Here is a 16,819-nt window from a genome sequence, read left to right as displayed (position 1 = left end):
TTGATAAATAATGTTTGCATGCTAAAATAATTAAGGGAGCCTTTAAGCTAATACAAATAGGTCATAACATTTATTAATAAATAGGTAGGGGAAAATGGAAATAAAAATATGATCAACCATTCCAAACAGAAGCAATAAGAGAGAGGAAATGTGAAACAAAATTTGGGGCAAGTAAGCAGAAATTAAAATGGAGTATGTACATTCATATAAATTACAGTAAATGTAAATGGTCTTTATGATCTAGTTAAAAGATCAAGATTGCCCAACTGAGAGCAAGAGAGAGAGAGACAGGGAGAGAGAGAGAGAGAGAACAGAGACAGAAGGAGAGGGAGAGAGAAAGAGGGAAAACAAGAAGAATAAGGAGGAGGGGAGGAGTCCGGGATGAAGAGCAGGAGAATAAGAAGAAGAAGAAAAAATACAGGAAGGGAAAGGTAAAAACAAGAAGAAAAACAAGAGGAAAAAATTTAAAAGATTTAAAAAAAAGAGAGAAAAGATAAACCAGGAGATTATTAATCGAAAGAAAGACAGTATATAAGGCGAAATAAATATTATTCTTATGAAAGATAAAGAGGGTCACTATATAATGATAAAATGTTTAAACTTGCATGTACCTAGTAATAGCTTAGAACATGTAGAGTCAAAACTGACCGAACAATGTAGTATAACTTGACAAACTATTATAACAGCATATTTTAAGGCCCCTCACACAGTTATTGATAGAGAAAGAAAACAAAAACATTAAAATTTGAAGTTTTCAAGCAATATAAATAGTATGCATGATGTAATAGGTGTATGTAGACTAAATTCCCTTTCATATATACATATATCCTATTAGTCTTGTCCCTCTGAAGAACCCTAATACAATACACTAATAAACAAATTAGAAAAAGAACACCACTCGCTAAATAAATGGCGAAGGGTGAAAATAACAACAAAACAGTAGAGATTAAGAAACTATGTAACAAAAAAATCCAATAGAGTCATTGACAAATCTTTGCTATTGACAAAGATTGTTTTCTGAAAAGTAAAATGTGAAATTCCTGTAGCAAAATTCATCAAAGAAATGCAGAATAAATTAAAAATATTGGAAATAAATGATCCATAATTCTAAATATTAAATATAGTATGAGTAACTTTGTGTCAGTATACTTGAAAACATAAAATGGTCAACCTTTCAGAAGAAAAAGTAGAACTTTAAATCCAGAATGAGAAAGAAAAAGAAAATCTGTATAGTTTTATTACTTCTAAAGAAACTGAATTATCCTCCGAAAGAAACACCAAACCCAAGTGATGTTAAAATTATGTTCTACCAAACATGCAAGATATAAATAGTCCTAATATCATACACATACATGTATCTCGAAGCTTAGATAAAATGGGAGTAACATGCCACACAATTTGGTGGGCTAGCAAATTCTTAACACTACAACCTGGCAAGGACAACATAAAAAATCAGATTATATCTATAAATCACTCTGGAATAGAGGTGTAAAAATTCCAAACAATAAAATAAACCTAGCATTGTAATGATTTTTAGATCTACTCACAAATATGCTTATACTGTCTTTTCCTGGGCACATAGTAGGATTTCACTTTTCTACATATTTATGGTTAGATTTTTCCATGTAGTGTTTTGGCCAATAAAATGTAAATAGAAGGGCTGTGTGCCAATTCAAATCAGAGGCTTTCAGAGCCAGAATGCAAGGTCTCATGTTATTTCTGTCTCCGCAACAGACCCCTGCCACTTCCATATACTCCCCAAACGGTGAAGGTGCCATCAGCTTGAGTTCCTGTCAAAAACTAGATAGAGCAGAGACTCCATCTGACTCACAATTGACATTTAACATTATTGAGAAATAAACCTTTGTTATTATAAACTACAAAAACATAGAGGTTGTTTGTTATAGCATTAGATCCCAAACCATTCTGCCTGATGCAAGCATTGTATAAAAAATGAATTTACTTTGTGGCCGAAATGAATTTATCACAGAAACATAATTGCTGCTTAACATTGGAAGATCACCACGTTAAGAGTTCAAGAGAAAAAATATATAATCTTCTCAATAAATGAAGATAAAGGTTTGATAAAAATAAAAACGTATTTATATAAAATCTCTCACAAGACTATTGATAAAGACAACTTCCTTCATAAAAGATGTACACCTTTTGAAAGCCTGAAACCTACATCATACTTCATAGTAAATGTTGATAGTATGCTCTTTAAGGTCAATACAAATGGTAAGCATGCTCTTCATGATCATTTATAATTGGCATTGCATAGAAGACCTTAGAGCACTAAGGCAAGAAAAAGAAATACAAAGTGAGGGATTAGAAATAGAGATACAAGGCCGGGTGCGGTGGCTCATGCCTGTAATCCCAGCACTTTGGGAGGCCGAGGCGGATGGATCACGAGGTCAGCAGATCAACACCATCCTGGCTTACACGGTGAAACCCCGTCTCTACTAAAAATACAAAAAATTAGCCAGGCATGGTGGCAGGCGCCTGTAGTCCCAGCTACCCGGGAGGCTGAGGCAGGAGAATGGCGCGAACCCAGGAGGCACAGCTTGCAGTGAGCTGAGATTGCGCCACTGCACTCCCGCCTGGGAGACAGAGCAAGACTCCGTCTCAAAAAAAAAAAAAAAAAAGAAATAGAGATAAAAAATGTATTTACTAATGAAAATCATATAATTACCTTGGTAGAAAATCCAAAAGAATCAGTAAGTAAATTATTGGAATTCATAAGATAGCTTAGGAAGACCTCTGAATGTAAAATCAATTCAAAAACTGACTGCAAATCTATTCAACAGAAAAAAAATGTGTAAAATGTGATTTTAAAGGAGATACCATTTACAAAAGCATCAAATATACCATATATATGGATAAATCTAACAATGTTATGAAGAAAATTATAACTTAATTGGAAAGAATCAAAGAGATCTCAGTAAGTGGAGAGTTATGTCATATTCAAATATAAATATTTATGTTCAAATATTGGGGAAATAATAATTGCAGATTTAAATTCAGTCCACATTGATTTATGGATTCAATGCAACTTATCTAAAATTTAACTCTGTGTTTGTGTCAATGAACAAGCTGTTTCCAAAGTAGGTTAATGCAAAAGTAATTGCAGTTTTTGCTGTTACTTTCCATGGCAAAAACCACAATTACTTTTGCACTAACCTCATACATATGGAGAACAAAAAGTCAAAAACAGCCAAGATATTGTCAGCTATCAGGAATTATCATAAAGCTGCCTACATGTATATGCCAATGTGATATGTGATTTATTTTCCATTGCAGTTCAATGGGAAATAATAGATTTTTAAATAAATGATGCTAAACGAATCAATTTTCCACATTATAAAAGATATAAGTTAGACCCCAACCTCACACCACACATAGCAAGACCCTGCCTCTAGAAAATAACAATAACTAAATTAAATTAAATTAGTTTGAATTTAAGACTAAAATGGGAAAGACAAGCTTATAAAAATTTTTTAGAACAATATAAGAGGTAGCAAAGTCATTACCTCAGGGTAGAGGATAAGAAAGTAGAAAGTGCAAACCGTAATCAAAAAGCTTCATAAATTTAATTATACTGAATTAAGAATTTAGATTAATTATAAAGAAACCAGAGAGTGAAAGAAAAGCCTATAAAAATGAAAAAAATACATTTATGACATATGTAACTCAAAAAGGATTATTATGTAGAATAGCAACTAGATTAGGAATCAGGCCCCTCCCTGAAATACTCCCTGCCCCACAGTGATTCCAATCAAGCATACACAAAACACTTCTTAAAGGGTAGGGGCTTATCTTGACATTCGGGGTTGGTATATCTTGGTTTTGGTGGTTGATAAAGAAAAACTGGGGATTCCTGGACAGAAACAGAATTCTTCCAAGATCCTCTTTGGGTCAGAGAAGCTGAAACAGTGGGTCTATGTGAAGAATCATGCAAAGGAGTCAGTTACACAAGAAGCAATGGGAATCTGGGTAGGGCAGCAGAGGAAGAGACAGCCTTTAGGATATGAAGGTGAGTCTACAGCCATACCACCCTGAACGCGCCCGATCTCGTCTGATCTCGGAAGCTAAGCAGGGTCGGGCCTGGTTAGTACTTGCATGGGAGGATATGAAGGTGAAAGCTGACCCTGGCCCATCCTCTTTCACAGGCATCTCCTGCAAGATACGTGCATAGGTCATTAAAGGTCTCACATATGTCATTAAAGTTTATTCCTATGTATTTATCATGCCTGTTGTTATTGTAAATGGAAATTTTATTTTACATTTCTAATAGATTGTAATTTTTACATATGAATATGTACATTGTTTATTGTACCATTTTACTACTGAATTACCTTTGTTTGGGGTATATTTTCACTTGATTCTTTGGTTTATTTAGATGTACAATCATGTTATCTGTAAATTGGAATAGTTTACCTCCTCCTTTTCAATGTTATCTAGTTAATTGGCTTTTTTATTGCTTTTTTCAAGTTTAATGTTAGTAATTGTGATAAAAATCAGCATTCCTTACTTTTTTTTAATTTCTAAGAGGACACCACTTACATTTGCGCAGGAAGAAATAAGTTTTAATTGTTTTAAAGTATTATCAATACATTTCTATTTTAGCAAATTTTTTTCAAAAACATTAAACTGTATCAAACATCCTTTGGAGTCTGTGAAGGCAATCATATGAGTTTTATCCTTATGTTTATTTATTTATTTAAAAAAATTTTTTAGACACAGGGTCTCACTCTGTTGCCCAGGCTGGAGTGCAGTGGTGCAATCACAGCTAATTGCAGCCTAGAACTCCTGGGATCCTGGGATCAAGGGATCCTCCTGCCTCAGCCTCCCAAGCAGCTAGGACCACAGGCATCTGCCACAATGCCAGGCTAATTTATTTTAATTTTTTTGTAGACAGGGGGTCACGTGATGCTGCCTGGTATTGAACTCCTGGCCTCAAGTGATCCTCCCGCCTTGGCCTATGGAAGTGCTGGGATTACAGGTGTGAATCACTGCACTTGGCCCTTATGTTTATTTATATAATAAATTATATAACTAGATTTCTTGATATTAACTAACCTGCTTTCCTGGCATAAAAGCCACTTATTTATGAAGTACTATTTTTTACTGTTATTTTGAAATCTGTATGTTGATATTTTATTTAGTATCTTTGCATTAATATTCATGAGTGGTTTTGGTCTGTAGTTTTCTTTCTTTATAAAATCACTTTTAGCTTTGGTGTTAATGTTACACTCAGTACCTATGAATACATAAATAAGAAGAATGTCAACGTACTGGAATTTTCCACTCCTTAAAGTTTCTTGTGAACATGTCTGGACCTAGTGCTTTTGGGATATGGGGCATGGACACATGTTGCACAGGAAAAAAGATAGATTTCATTTTTTGTTTTTACTTTTAAACAGCTTTGTTGAGATAAAATGTACATACCATGAGGTTCACCCACTTAATATGTACAATTCAATGATTTTTAGTGCATTTGCAGAGTTATGCAACCATCACCATAATCATGTAATATTTTTAATATGCCCAAAGGAAAACACAAACCAATTAGCAGTTACTCTAACTCCCCCATCCCCAGTTCTAGGTGACTACTAATCTCTTTTCTATCTCTGTAGATTTTCCTATTGGGACATTTTTAATAAAAGGTTTCAGATAAGGCATGGTGTTTTGTGACTAGCTTCTTTCATAGCATAATGCTTTCGTGGTTCATCCGTGTTGTAGCATGTATCAATACTTCATTTTTTATATTGCCAAATAATATCCATTGTGTGGATATATCATGTTTTATTTATCCATTCATCAGTCGATGGGCATTTGGGTTGTTTCTACTTTTGGCTATCATGAATAATACTAATGTGAACATTTGTGTACAAGTTTTTCTGTAGACATATGTTTTTATTTTTCTTGGTTATATACCTAGGGCGGTGTAGAGAATTTGAAGAGCTTGGTGGAGGTTCAATGGGAATTTTAGAAGTTAAGATCCTTTGGGGAGAAATTAAGAGATTTAAAAATATTTAATATCAAAAAAATATTTGAGGATACACAAAAAGATATCAGATGGATTACCTGGATTATATGATAACTCTATATTTAACATTTCAGCCACTCGAAAACTGTTCTCCAAAGTAGCTGCACTACCTTATATTTCTTTTAGCAGTGTATATTTCTTTTAGCCATGTATTTCTTTCAGTAAAGTATATAAGGTATATGTTTACCTTATATTTCTTTTAGCAAAGTACCTGCACTACCTTATATTTCTTTTAGCAGTGTATACTTCCAATTTCTCACGTCCTCACCCATACTTGTTATTATTGCTTGTCATTTTGATTGGAGGTTTTGAAGTGGTATCTTGTTATGATTTGCTGTCTACCTAGTGACTAATGGTACTGAGCATCATTTTATGTGTATTCACAATTTGTATATCACCTCTAAAAATATCTATTTAAATATTTTGCCTATTTTTAATTGGATCATTTGTCTTTTTTAACAAATACTTTTTAAGTTCAGGGGTACAAGTGCAGGTTTGTTACATAGGTAAACTTGTGTCATGGGGGTTTGTTTTACAGATTATTTCATTACCCAGGAATTAAGCCTAGTACCCATTAGTTATTTTTCCTGATCTTCTCCCTCCTCCCACCTCCACCCTCCAAAAGGCTCCAGTGTGTGTTGTTTCTCTCTATGTGTCCATGTGTTCTTATCATTTAGCTCCCACTTATAAGTGAGAACGTGGTATTTGTTGATTTGTAAGAGTATTTTATATATTCTGCACACAAGTCCCTTATCAGATACATTATTTGCAAATATTTTCTCAGTACATAGGTTATCTTTTTACTTTCTTTTGAAGTACTTTAAAGCAAAACATTTTTAATTTTGAGGAAGTTCCACTTGTCAGTCTTCTCTTTTATCACTTGTGCTTTTGGTGGCATATCTAAAAAGTCATTGCCAAACACAACATACAAAGATTTACTCTTATATTTTCTTCTGAGTTTTATAGCTTTAGCTTTTATATGTAGGTCTATGATCTACTTTGAGTCCATTTTTGTGTATGATGTGATGCAAGGGTCCAAATTCATCTTCTACATGTGGATATTCATTTATCTCAGATATAAGTTTTTGTTAGATGTTGTTAATATTTAAACTATAAGAATGTATTCAGAAATATTTGGATAAATGAGCAGGAAAGAGAACCACCCTATTCACAGAAAATGCCGAGAATAAAATCCTTATTCTGTTGATATTTATAAGATAATAGATATAATCTTGTGATCCAGAAGTAGATTTTATAATTTTTTTCAAATTTCCAAACTATCTATGAAAGGAAGGGTTATCTGGTAATATAATTTTAAAAAAGCACTTACAATATGTCTGTACAATGAAAGAATCTATAGCTACTAAGAAAAATAGCTTGTCTCCACATGCATGAATATGGAAAGATTCCAAAATACATTAGGTAATAAAATTAAGTTACAGAAATGTATTTATATCTTATAAACATTTGTGTAAACACACACATACACACACACACATATCGACTGCAGGTAAATGTATAGAACATTTCTTGAAGGCTATATCCAAAATGATAGTCAAGAAATTGGCAAAATGTTTGCCCTAGATGGAATAGTGGGTGGTTGGGTGGTCAAAAGAGAGATGGAAACTTACTTTTCACTCAATGCCATTTTCTACCTTGTAAGTTTTGAGCAATGCATATGTCTTACCTATTTAAAACTCAATAAAACTAATAAAAACAGCTTATTAACTTTACTAAATTTTACTAGAAAATGTCTTTCTCAAGTTGCCTGTAAAATATTGACTGTAGAACTCTAATATATTTCCTATTAAATAATATGACTATACAAATGATTCCACAAAAGTTACCAATCCAAATTCCTTGAACATGCTAACACTGCAGCCAGAACCCACTCGATATGAAACAACATTCAGAAATTACCCAGAAAGAACATATTATATGGTATTCTTCTTAAAGAGAATGTGGCACATTAGCATACATTACATTTGCTTATTCACAAATCTCAGAACATTCAAACAAAAAACTGTCCTTGAATTTTGAGAAAGGTATAACTACATGATACATAAGAAATTTATAGAGGCCAAGGAGTCATAAATCACGTTCTTTATCAAGAAGACATAGATGGGAAGGAGCCAAGATGGCCGAATAGGAACAGCTCCGGTCTACAGCTCCCAGTGTGAGTGACGCAGAAGACGGGTGATTTCTGCATTTCCAACTGAGGTACCAGGTTCATCTCACTGGGGTGTGCAAGACAGTGGGTGCAGGAGAGTGGGTGCAGCACACAGTGCGCAAGCCGAAGCAGGGCAAGGCATCACCTCACCCGAGAAGTGCACGGGGTCAGGGAATTCCCTTCCCTAGTCAAAGAAAGGGGTGACAGACGGCACCTGGAAAATCGGGTCACTCCCACCCTAATACTGCGCTTTCCCAATGGGCTTAAAAAACGGCACACCAGGAGATTATATCCCGCATATGGCTCAGAGGGTCCTACACCCATGGAGTCTCGCTCATTGCTAGCACAGCAGTCTGAGATCAAACTGCAAGGCAGCAGTGAGGCTGGGGGAGGGGCGCCTGCCATTGCTGAGACTTGATTAGGTAAACAAAGTGGCCCGGAAGTTCAAACTGGGTGGAGCCCACCACAGCTCAAGGAGGCCTGCCTGCCTCTGTAGGCTCCACCTCTGGGGGCAGGGCACAGACAAACAAAAAGACAGCAGTAACCTCTGCAGACTTAAATGTCCCTGTCTGACAGCTTTGAAGACAGTAGTCGTTCTCCCAGCACACAGCTTGAGATCCGAGAACAGGCAGACTGCCTCCTCAAGTGGGTCCCTGAACCCCAAGTAGCCTAACTGGGAGGCATCCCCCAGTAGGGGCGGACTGACGCCTCACAGGGCCGAGTACTCCTCTGAGACAAAACTTCCAGAGGAACGATCAGGCAGCAGCATTTGCGGTTCACCAATATCCGCTGTTCTGCAGCCACCGCTGCTGACACCCAGGCAAAGAAGATCTGGAGTGGACCTGTAGCAAACTCCAACAGACCTGCAGCTGAGGGTCCTGTCTGTTAGAACGAAAACTAACAAACAGGAAGGACATCTACATCAAAAACCCATCTGTATGTCACCATCATCAAAGACCAAAGGTAGATAAAACCACAAAGATGGGGAAAAAACAGAGCAGAAAAACTGGAAACTCTAAAAATCAGAGCACCTCTCCTACTCTAAAGGAAAGCAGCTCCTCACCAGCAACAGAACAAAGCTGGACAGAGAATGACTTTGACGAGTTGAGAGAAGAAGGCTTCAGACGATCAGACTACTCCGAGCTACAGGAGGAAGTTCCAAACAATGGCAAAGAAGTTAAAAACTTTGAAAAAAAATTAGACGAATGGATAACTAGAATAACCAATGCAAAGAAGTCCTTAAAGGACCTGATGGAGCTGAAAACCAAGGCAGGAGAACTATGTGACGAACGCACAAGCCTCAGTAGCCAATGTGATCAACTGGAAGAAAGGGTATCAGTGATGGAAGATGAAATGAATGAAATAAAGCAAGAAGAGAAGTTTAGAGAAAAAAGAATAAAAAGAAACGAACAAAGCCTCCAAGAAATATGGGACTATATGAAAAGACCAAATCTACGTCTGATTGGTGTACCTGAAAGTGACGGGGAGAATGGAACCAAGTTGGAAAACACTCTGCAGGATATTATCCAGGAGAACTTCCCCAATCTAGCAAGGCAGGCCAACATTCAAATTCAGGAAATACAGAGAACGCCACAAAGATACTCCTTGAGAAGAGCAACCCCAAGACACATAATTGTCAGATTCACCAAAGTTGAAATGAAGGAAAAAATGTTAAGGGTAGCCAGAGAGAAGGGTCGGGTTACCCACAAAGGGAAGCCCGTCAGACTAACAGCTGATCTCTCGGCAGAAACTCTACAAGCCAGAAGACAGTGAGGGCCAATATTCAACATTCTTAAAGAAAAGAATTTTCAACCCAGGATTTCATATCCAGCCAAACTAAGCTTCATAAGTTAAGGAGAAATAAAATCCTTTGCAGACAAGCAAATGCTGAGAGATTTTGTCACCACCAGCCCTGCCCTAAAAGAGTTCCTGAAGGAAGCACTAACCATGGAAAGGAACAACCGGTACCAGACACTGCAAAAACATGCCAAATTGTAAAGACCATCGAGGCTAGGAAGAAACTGCATCAACTAATGAGCAAAATGGCCAGCTGACATCATAATGACAGGATCAGATTCACACATAACGATATTAACTTTGAATGTAAATGGGCTAAATGCTCCAATTAAAAGACACAGACTGGTAAACTGGATAAAGAGTCAAGATCCATCAGTGTGCTGTATTCAGGAAACCCATCTCACATGCAGAGACACACATAGGCTCAAAATAAAGGGATGGAGGAAGATTTACCAAGCAAATGGAAAACAGAAAAAGGCAAGGGTTGCAATCCTAGTCTCAGATAAAACAGAATTTAAACCAACAAAGATCAAAAGAGACAAAGAAGGCCATTACATAATGGTAAAGGGATCAATTCAACAAGAAGAGCTAACTATCCTAAATATATATGCACCCAATACAGGAGCACCCAGATTCACAAAGCAAGTCCTTAGAGACCTACAAAGAGACTTAGACTCCAACACAATAATAACGGGAGACTTTAACACCCCACTGTCAACATTAGACAGATCAACGAGACAGAAAGTTAACAAGGATATCCAGGAATTGAACTCAGCTCTGCACCAAGCGGACCTAATAGACATCTACAGAACTCTCCACCCCAAATCAACAGAAAATACATTCTTTTCGGCACCACACCACACCTATTCCAAAATTGACCACATAGTGGGAAACAAAGCACTCCTCAGCAAATGTGAAAGAACAGAAATTATAACAAACTGTCTCTCAGACCACAGTGCACTCAAACTACAACTCAGGATTAAGAAACTCCCTCAAAACTGCTCAACTATATGGAAACTGAACAACCTGCTCCTGAATGACTACTGGGTACATAACGAAATGAAGGCAGAAATAAAGATGTTGTTTGAAACCAATGAGAACAAAGACACAACATACCAGAATCTCTGGGACACATTGAAGGCAGTGTGTAGAGGGAAATTTATAGCACTAAATGCCCACAAGAGAAAACAGGAAAGATCTAAAATTGACACCCTAACATCACAATTAAAAGAACTAGCAAAGCAAGAGCAAACACATTCAAAAGCTAGCAGAAGGCAAGAAATAACTAAGATCAGAGCAGAACTGAAGGAAATAGAGACACAAAAAACCCTTCAAAACATTAATGAATCCAGGAGCTGGTTTTTATAAGAGATCAACAAAATTCATAGACCACTAGCAAGACTAATAAAGAAGAAAACAGAGAAGAATCAAATAGACGCAATAGAAAATGATAAAGGGGATATCACCACCAATCCCACAGAAATACAAACTACCATCAGAGAATACTAGAAACACCTCTATGCAAATAAACTAGAAAATCTAGAAGAAATGGTTAAACTCCTCGACACATACACCATCCCAAGACTAAACCAGGAAGAAGTTGAATCTCAGAATAGACCAATAACAGGCTCTGAAATTGAGGCAAAAATCAATAGATTACCAACCAAAAAAAGTCCAGGACCAGATGGATTCACAGCTGAATTCTACCAGAGGTACAAGCAGGTACCATTCCTTCTGAAACTATTCCAATCAATAGAAAAAGGGGGGATCCTCCCTAAGTCATTTTATGAGGCCAGCATCATCCTGATACCAAAGCCTGGCAAAGACACAACAAAAAAAGAGAATTTTAGACCAATATCCCTGATGAACATTGATGTAAAAATCCTCAATAAAATACTGGCAAACCAAATCCAGCAGCACATCAAAAAGCTTATCCACCATGATCAAGTGGACTTCATCCCTGGGATGCAAGGCTGGTTCAACATATGCAAATCAATAAATGTAATCCAGCATATAAACAGAACCAAAGACAAAAACCACATGATTATCTCAATAGATGCAGAAAAGGCCTTTGACAAAATTCAACAACCCTTCTTGCTAAAGACACTCAATAAATTAGGTATTGATGGGACGTATCTCAAAACAATAAGAGCTATCTATGACAAACCCACAGCCAGTATCATACTGAATGGGCAAAAACTGGAAGCATTCCCTTTGAAAACTGGCACAAGACAGGGATGCCCTCTCTCACCACTCCTATTCAACATGGTGTTGGAAGTTCTGGCCAGGGCAATTAGGCAGGAGAAGGAAATAAAGGATATTCAATTAGGAAAAGAGGAAGTCAAATTGTCCCTGTTTGCAGATGACATGATTGTATATCTAGAAAACCCCATTGTCTCAGCCCAAAATCGCTTTAAGCTGATAAGCAACTTCAGAAAAGTCTCAGGATACAAAATCAATGTACAGAAATCACAAGCATTCTTATACACCAATAACAGACAAACAGAGAGCCAAATCCTGAGTGAACCCCCATTCACAACTGCTTCAAAGAGAATAAAATACCTAGGAATCCAACTTACAAGGGATGTGAAGGACCTCTTCAAGGAGAACTACAAACCACTGCTCAGTGAAATAAAAGAGGATACAAACAAATGCAACAAAATTCCATGCTCATGGGTAGGAAGAATCAATATCATGAAAATGGCCATACTGCCCAAGGTAATTTATAGATTCAATGCCATCCCCATCAAGCTACCAATGACTTTCTTCACAGAATTGGAAAAAACTACTTTAAAGTTCATATGGAACCAAAAAAGAGCCTGCATCGCCAAGTCAATCCTAAGCCAAAAGAACAAAGCTGGAGGCATCACGCTACCTGACTTCAAACTCTACTACAAGGCCACAGTAACCAAAACAGCATGGTACTGGTACCAACACAGAGCTGTAGACCAATGGAACAGCACAGGGCCCTCAGAAATAATGCCGCATATCTACAACTATCTGATCTTTGACAAACCTGACAAAAACAAGCAATGGGGAAAGGATTCCCTATTTAATAAATGGTGCTGGGAAAACTGGCTAGCCATATGTAGAAAGCTGAAACTGAATCCCTTCCTTACACCTTATACAAAAATTAATTCAAGATGGATTAAAGACTTACATGTTAGACCTAAAACCATAAAAACCTTAGAAGAAAACCTAGGCAATACCATTCAGGTCATAGGCATGGGCAAGGACTTCATGTCTAAAACAACAAAAGCAATGGCAACAAAAGCCAAAATTGACAAATGGGATCTAATTAAACTAAAGAGCTTCTGCACAGCAAAAGAATCTACCATCAGAGTGAACAGGCAACCTACAGAATGGGAGAAAATTTTTGCAACCTACTCATCTGACAAAGGGCTAATATCCAGAATCTACAATGAACTCAAACAAATTTACAAGAAAAAAAACAAACAACCCCATCAAAAAGTGGGCAAAGGATATGAACAGACACTTCTCAGAAGAAGACATTTATGCAGCCAAAAAACACATGAAAAAATGCTCACCATCACTGGCCATCAGAGAAGTGCAAATCAAAACCACAATGAGATACCATCTCACACCAGTTAGAATGGCAATCATTAAAAAGTCAGGAAACAACAGGTGCTGGAGAGGATGTGGAGAAATAGGAACACTTTTACACTGTTGGTGGGACTGTAAACTAGTTCAACCCTTGTGGAACTCAGTGTGGCGATTCCTCAGGGATCTAGAACTGCAAATACCATTTGACCCAGCCATCCCATTACTGGGTATATACAGAAAGGATTACAAATCATGCTGCTATAAAGACACATGCACACGTATGTTTATTGCAGCACTATTCACTTGGAACCAACCCAAATGTCCAACAATGATAGATTGGATTAAGAAAATGTGGCACATACACACCATGGAATACTCTGCAGCCATAAAAAAGGATGAGTTCATGTCCTTTGCAGGGAAATGGATGAAGCTGGAAACCATCATTCTCAGCAAACTATCGCAGGGACAAAAAAACCAAACACCGCATGTTCTCACTCATAGGTGGGAATTGAATGATGAGAACACATGGACACAGGACGGGGAACATCACACACCGGGGACAGTTGTGGGGTGGGGGGAGTGGGGAGGGATAGCATTAGGAGATATACCTAATGCTAAATGACGAGTTAATGGGTGCAGCACACCAACATGGCACATGTATACGTATGTAACAAACCTGCACGTTGTGCACATGTGCCCTAAAACTTAAAGTATAATAATAATAAAATTTAAAAAAAAAGAAGACATTGATAAAGTTGTTGACTTCAGTGAAGGGATGCTATGGATGTTTGGGAGAGCATTTTCTAACTTTACTTTGACGTTAATGCCTGAGAACAAATCATTTACTCACAATACTGTGCTTTACACCCATCACTATCCCTTTAAGCCAATGGGTTGAATGGACTCACAGATCTGACTCTATGTGGCATCTTCTGATGTTCTCAAATCAGCTTAGAGATGGTGTCTAAATAGTCCTTTAACCATGGCCATTTCATATGATACCTCTGCTACCCTTCTGAAAAAAAGAATCCAAATCTCAGTGTGTTTATTACAGTGCCTTAGCTGCCTCAGAAGATTTAATCTGTCTGACTGACTGTACATTGAGAAACATTCTTTGCTAGTCTGCATTTTATTTTAAAGTTTACAAAAAATAAAGATTAAAATGTCAATATAAATGGAGCATGCCTGGCTGTAAAAGGCCAGTTGTGCCTGTTTCAGACATTCTTATATTTTGTTATCAATTTGTTCCAAAGTCCAAAAATGTTCATATATCACAGCAGATACTTAAACAACAAACGGCTAATTTCTTTCCGTTGGAAGCCTGACCTTCTCAGTGGCAGATTGTGGGAACATAGGCTTCTTAGTTTTAAAGAAGCAAATAAATTTACAAATGAAGTTACCTGTTGGTAAGTTCCATGATGGGAACAAAGAGAGGGCCTCTGTAAATATTATTCACCCCACTGCTGGGTCCGTCCGTCTGAAGGCCGTGATTGATGATGTCACCAAAACAAAGGAGTGCATTTAGTCTAATAAGCCAACTTGATGAGACATTGAAAGGTTGGAATTATGTATGGCAGAAGACAATTATGCAAGCTAAATGATTCTTTAATTAATAATGAGATCCATCACAGACTGAAGAGAAAGACTCACAGGATGGAAAGCATTGTGATTTACTCTGTGTGTGTCCATATGTGTCTGCAGTGTATATATTTTGGGATGTAAATGATATATGCACAGTGTGGGTGCTGTGGCATCTGAATCTATGTGCTTATTGTCTGAGATCATGACTCATTTGTACACTGGGTAGGTGGATGTCTAGAATGTACTAATTGTTTCTTAAGCAGTAGAAGGCTTTGCCTGGTTCCTAAATCCATATGGTTTTATTAGAAAAACAGTTGAATTTCATTGTTGTCATGTATGTCCCCCTATTTTCAGAATACAAGTAGTTGCCTTATGCTGTCCCAATTTAATTTTTTTAAACATTAAGCCAAACCATGGAAGTACCCAAATATCAATATCAATGTAAAGGCATAAATTAACAAAATGCCATTTAGTTCACTTTTAAATATTTCCCAGTGGTAGGATTTGGCTGTGTCCCACCCCAATCTCACCTTGAATTGTAGTTCCCATAATCCCCATATGTCGTGGGAGGAACCTGGTAGGAGATAATTGAATCATGAAAGTGATTACTTCCGTGCTGTTCTTGTGATAGTGAGTGAGTTCACACAAGATCTCATGGTTTTATAAGGGGCTTTTTCCCTTTTGCTCAGTAATTCTCTCTCCTGCCATCATGTGAAGAGGGACATGTTTGATTCCCCTTCCTCCACAATTGTAAGTTTCCTGAGGCCTCCCCAGTCATGTGGAACTGTGAGTCAATTAAACCTCTTCCCTTTATAAATTACCCAGTCTTGGGTATGTCCTTATGGCAGTGTGAGAATGGACTAATACATCCAGTCTCTGGATTAACACCTGCTTCTAACTAACTAGTGACATTTGTTTTAAAATTTTAGATATTTTGGAACAACAATGGTTTTCAAACTGTGTTATATGGAACACTAAGTATTCAATAGAGCTCTCCCCTTCTTCCTCTCCACCCCCACAGAAATGACAAAGCGTGTGAGGTAAGGGAAACAAAGAGACAGAACTCCAATCCAAAGAGCTGCAGTTTTATTTGGGGGAAAGGCAAATTTATTTTATGGTTTTGTGTAAACAAAGATTTCTATGGCTATAAGTAGTTTTAAAACCATCATTAAAAATGCATTTGAAACAAAACTAAAGTTAGTTTCTTACTTCATATTATATGTGAGAAAATTTCACATAAAACATAAAACTCATACTATGGAAGTACAAGAAAAGATATTTGGAGAATTTCAAAAATAATTTTAAGTTATTAAAACAAAGCCTATACACCCCCACCAACATGCGTGCACGTGCGCGCGCATGTGCACACACACACACACACATATATATACCTTGCCAGATTAGAAAAACAATTAAACTTCTATAGAGCACAAAACAACATTAAGAAGTTAAAAGAGAAAGATATAATAAAAATAGCATACTAGGAGGGAATATTTGCAGCATTCATAACAGACAACAAGTTAGTATCCATAGTAAATACAGAACTCTTAAACATGTATTCAGAAGTAACTAGAATTAAAACAACAAAGGATATTAACAAGAAATGTATTAAAGAATATAAATGGGCAATAAACATAAGATGTTAAATTCACCAGTAA

This window comes from Pan troglodytes, chromosome 12, assembly GCF_028858775.2.
Source record: "Pan troglodytes isolate AG18354 chromosome 12, NHGRI_mPanTro3-v2.0_pri, whole genome shotgun sequence".
NCBI lineage: Eukaryota > Metazoa > Chordata > Mammalia > Primates > Hominidae > Pan > Pan troglodytes.
This window is presented reverse-complemented; position numbering follows the sequence as displayed.